Genomic DNA, 5,788 nt, shown 5'->3' with positions numbered 1-5,788 from the left:
CATGTTTTTACTTTTAGTTTATATATTCCTATACTACCTATAACTACACAAATTTACCAAAAAGGTTTATTTGTTGCCATACTAACAACACCAATTTAACAAGAAATTGCTATGGAAAAAGAAAAGATACAAACAACAATACAACAGAGGTAATAGAGCACACAGATAGACCAGGTTACTGTGGATGGCTAGACCTCACCAGTGTCTCATCCTCAGGCCTTTTCCTATGACGGCACTTACAGGACTCACTGTGACAGAGAGGAGCTCTGCCAATCTTTTTGCTTAGGTGTATTTATATGTAAAAGATGTAGTACAATGCTCAGGATAATACACACAATTTCAGGGAGGAAAGTCTGGGGATTATTTTTAATTGACTCACATAGGAGCAATTGGAAAAAATATATCAAGAAAATAACATAGAATGGTTAGAAATTAACTGCTTCATCATCTCTGAAATAAATAAAAAATTAAGAAACTTTGGAAAGTCTAACAAAAACTAAATAAAATGTTTTTTTTTTTTTTAATACATTTTCTACAAACCGATATGTGTAGTCTGAGCTGGGCTCTTCCCCATCATTAGGTTATCAGCAATGTGTAGGGGAATAGGGTAACAGATGACCTCCTACCTACACCATAACTGCTGTAGCAAGTGGCAAGATAGATGGGACCCCTTTACTTTCAACAGAACTTGTAGAACGTGAACATATCTGTCCTATGAGTCTTATTAATCCAGTATAAAAAGTTCTTGACCTTTCCACCAATGCAGGGGTCTTTCTCAGGTAGAGTCTAAGAACAATGTCTATCATTTCTGTCCAATGGTTGTCCAACATCTCCTACGATCGCAGAAAACAAAAATACAACAGGTTAAAAAATTCTGCAACAAAAATCTTTATTTTATCTGTATAAAAACAGACTTCAGAGGTGTATAACATTAACCAATAACCATTATTTCCTTTATCTACTGCCTCTTGGAAGTCGTTTACAGCCTAGTTATTCCATTTTAGGAATACTAACAGGCCATGGATTCCAAACGTATTCTCCTGTATGCCATTGTCTATGAACTAGAGGAACAACTGACCCGCAAGGATCCAACAGTCCCTTTATGTCTTCTCTAGTATTCCGAATGACCTGCTTGTCATGGTGGTTCCACACACTCCTTCAATGGTCCACCAAGCTTTAAGTGTACTAATCCAACTAATGCCTTCTACCACTGGTTCTATGACTCACCTTCCTACATATTCCTAACCCCTGTCAGGGCTTCAACAATCAATGTACTATATATGTTATGTTATACAGTATATACAGTATAAACTTCTTGCTAAAAAGTTCAGCTCAGGTTAAAGATTATCAAAATTAAGGTTATTCAGTTTAGAAAAAAGACGACTGAGGGGAGATCTAATTACTATGTATAAATATATCAGGGGTCAGTACAGAGATCTCTCCCATCATCTATTTATCCCCAGGACTGTGACTGTGACGAGGGGACATCCTCTGCATCTGGAGGAAAGAAGGTTTGTACACAAACATAGAAGAGGATTTTTTACGGTAAGAGCAGTGAGACTATGGAACTCTCTGCCTGAGGAGGTGGTGATGGTGAGTACAAAAAAGGAATTCAAGAGCGGCCTGGATGTATTTCTGGAGCGTAATAATATTACAGGCTATAGCTACTAGAGAGGGGTTGTTGATCCAGTGAGTTATTCTGATTGCCTGACTGGGGTCGAGAAAGAGTCCCCCCCCCCCCCCTAAAATGAGGAAAATTGGTTCCACCTCATGGGGTTTTTTGTCTTTCTCTGGAAAACTTGTGGGTTAACAGGCTGAGCTGGATGGACAGATGGTCTTTTTCAGCCTTACAAACTGTGTTATAAGATAAGATAAGGTAATCCTTTAATGGTCAAACTATGGGAAAATTCACAATGTTAGGGCAGCACAGAGGATCCAAAAACTCCAAAATAAAGGTTTTACAGTACAGGGTACAGATAAAATGTGAAAAAATAAGGAATATAGATATCATATCTTATAGAATTCAGTCTCTGGGTGGAATGATATACACAGGAACCCATATGGGATGAGCGCAGTTCTTTTCCGCTTTGGTCGTTGTTGGTTGTACAGCCTAACAGCAGCAGGGAGGAATGACTTACAATAATGCTCTTTCTCACAACTGGGATGAAGCAGTCAGTCATTGACGGTAATGCCAAATGCTCTCACCGTCTCATGCATGTGATGGGATTTATTTTCCAACATGGAGATCAACTTGGATAGTATCCTTGAAAGAGGTCCTAAGAAGTGCCCTCTGCACTCCAAAAGCTCACAGCCTCCTAATTAGGTAAAACCTGCTGTGGCCTTTTCTATATAGTACGTCCATGTTATCATCCCAGTCCAGCTCCTTATTGAGGAGTACACCAAGGTAATTATACCTGTTGATTATCTCAATGTCCATATCCCGGATGTCCATTGGTTTAGGACGATGTCTGTGCTTGAAGAAGTCCACCACCATTTCTTTAGTCTTCCCAGCATTGATCCTAAGGTGTTTCTGCTGGAACCAATCCACAAATTCCCGGGTCAGTTCTCTGGATTCCAAGTCATCCTCATCTATTGCCAAGTCATCAGAGAACTTTTGTAAGTAGCAGCTAGATAAGTTGTTCCTGAAGTCTGCAGTGTACAGTGTGAAGAGGAAAGGAGTAAGTACTGAACCGAGAAGTGTCCCTGTACTAAAGATCACTGTGTCTCACACCGTTCTTGGCTCTCACATACTGAGGTTGGTTTGTCAGGTAGTCTAGGATCCAATTGGAAAGGTGGTGGTCTACTCCCACAAGATCTAGCTTGTCTCTTAGTAGCCCTGGCCCTAGGGTGTAAAAAGTACTGGAGAAATCAAAGAACACTGTTCACTGTTTTTTCCAGGTGATAAGCAAACTGGAGGGGTCCATAGATGAGCTCACTAGAGGGTTGAGATGTGTGAGAACCATCCTCTCCAAGACCTTCATCAAAAGAAATGTCAATGCCAATGGTCTGTAGCTGTTGATATACATTGAATGAGGTGTCTTCGGAACTGGTACCACACAAGAGGATTTCCACAGTTGATGTACACACACATTATTAATGAGATACAGTCATGTGAAAAAATTAGGACACCCTTTGAAAGCATGTGGTTTTTTGTAACATTTTTAATAAAAGGTTATTTCATCTCCGTTTCAACAATACAGAGAGATTAAAGTAATCCAACTAAACAAAGAAAACTGAAGAAAAGTCTTTTCAAGATCTTCTGTAAATGTCATTCTACAAAAATGCCTATTCTAACTGAGGAAAAAGATAGGACACCCTCACATGTATTCCCTCTTAAATTGGCTCAGATCTCACACAGGTATATCACACCAGGTGCACATAATTAGTAGATCGTTACTCTGCATGTTGAATGAGGCTTGCCCTATTTAAACCTCAGACATTTAGTTTGGTGTGCTCCTGACTGTTGAAGTGAGAGTGAGCACCATGGTGAGAGCAAAAGAGCTGTCAGAGGACTTCAGAAAAAAGATTGTAGCAGCCTATGAGTCTGGGAAGGGATTTAAAAAGATCTCAAAAGATTTTGAAATCAGCCATTCCACTGTCCGGAAGATAGTCTACAAGTGGAGGGCTTTCAAAACAACTGCCAACATGCCCAGGACTGGTCGCCCCAGCAAGTTCACCCCAAGAGCAGACCGCAAGATGCTAAAAGAGGTCTCCAAAAACCCTAAAGTGTCATCTCGAGAACTACAGCAGGCTCTGGCTACTGTTGATGTAGAAGTACATGCCTCTACAATCAGAAAGAGACTGTACAAGTTTAACTTGCATGGGAGGTGTGCAAGGAGGAAACCTTTGCTTTCCAAGAGAAACATCGAGGCCAGACTGACATTTGCCAGAGATAAAGTTGACAAAGACCAGGACTTCTGGAATAATGTTCTTTGGACAGATGAGTCCAAAATTGAATTATTTGGACACAACAGCAGAGGACATGTTTGGCGTAAACCAAACACAGCATTCCAAGAAAAGAACCTCATACCAACTGTGAAGCATGGAGGTGGAAGTGTCATGGTTTGGGGCTGCTTTGCTGCAGCAGGACCTGGTCAGCTCACCATCATAGAATCCACGATGAATTCTACTGTGTATCAGAAGGTGCTTGAAGAACATGTGAGACCATCAGTTAGAAAATTAAAGCTGAAGCGGAACTGGACCATGCAACATGACAATGACCCAAAACATACTAGTAAATCAACCAAAGATTGGCTGAAAAAGAAGAAATGGAGAGTCCTGGAATGGCCAAGTCAAAGTCCAGATTTGAATCCCATTGAGATGCTGTGGGGTGACTTGAAAAGGGCTGTACGTGCAAGAAACCCCTCAAACATCTCACAGCTGAAAAAGTTCTGCATTGAGGAGTGGGGTAAAATTTCCTCAGACCGATGTCGAAGACTGGTAGATGGCTACAAGAACCGTCTCACTGCAGTTATTTCAGCCAAAGGAGGTAACACTCGCTATTAGGGGCAAGGGTGTCCTATCTTTTTCCTCAGTTAGAATAGGCATTTTTGTAGAATGACATTTACAGAAGATCTTGAAAAGACTTTTCTTCAGTTTTCTTTGTTTAGTCAGATTACTTTAATCTCTCTGTATTGTTGAAACGGAGATGAAATAACCTTTTATTAAAAATGTTACAAAAAACCACATGCTTTCAAAGGGTGTCCTAATTTTTTCACATGACTGTATGTTATCTAAATTAGTTGGGCCGACACCTTCAATTACATTTTACTGGCTTTTGTTTCAGTATAACATGATGAGTTAAGAAATTTAAGTTAAGAGTTTGAGTGCAAAGTCTGCTACATCCATATGTACCTTTCCCAACTTTAGGACCATATTGTATATATGTAATAATGCCACACAGCTGATCAGCGACTTCGGGGCCGACTTCTCTATTGGCTACAGGCTCTATCGTAGGGACGGGCTGCACCTCAATGGGGAAGGGGCAGCTGTGTTGGGGAAGAAGATGGCTAGAAGGTTGGAGGAGTGTTTAAACTAGGGACTGGGGGAGGGTAATTATGTTATAGGATGGGAAGATAGTGCAGATAGAGACTGGGGGCAAAGTAGTGAGACTGGGGGAGGAATGGAAGGAGGGACTAGAACAGTTCAGAAGGAAAGGTGTAGGGTAAAAAAATATACATAAACCCCTCAAATGTATGTATACTAATGCCAGAAGCCTGACTAATAAAACTGGTGAACTGGAATTAGTGATGTGTGAGGAGGACTATGACATAGTGGGAATAACTGAGACATGGCTGGATGATAGCTATGACAGTGGGAATAACTGAGACATGGCTGGATGATAGCTATGACAGTGGGAATAACTGAGACATGGCTGGATGATAGCTATGACTGGGCAGTTAATGTACAGGGTTACAGTCTGTTTAGAAAGGATCGTCAAAACCGGAGAGGGGGAGGGGTCTGCCTTTATGTAAAGTCCTGTCTAAAGCCCACAGTCCGAGAAGATATAAGTGAGGGACATGAACACGTGGAGTCACTGTGGGTAGAGATACAAGGCGCAAAAAACAATAATAAATCACTAATAGGAGTTTACTATAAACCACCTAATATACCAGAGTCCACAGAAAATCTACTACTAAACGAGACAGACGAGGCGGCAAATCATAATGAGGTGGTTATTATGGGGGAACTCCGCAGATATAGACTGGGAAGCTGAGAGCTGTACATCTCATAAAGGAAACAGGTTCTTGGCAATAACCAAAGACAATTACCTCTCCCAACTGGTTCA

Source organism: Bufo gargarizans, chromosome 2 (assembly GCF_014858855.1).
Source record: "Bufo gargarizans isolate SCDJY-AF-19 chromosome 2, ASM1485885v1, whole genome shotgun sequence".
NCBI lineage: Eukaryota > Metazoa > Chordata > Amphibia > Anura > Bufonidae > Bufo > Bufo gargarizans.
The sequence above is the reverse complement of the archived record's forward strand: the minus strand, read 5'-3'. Positions refer to the sequence as shown.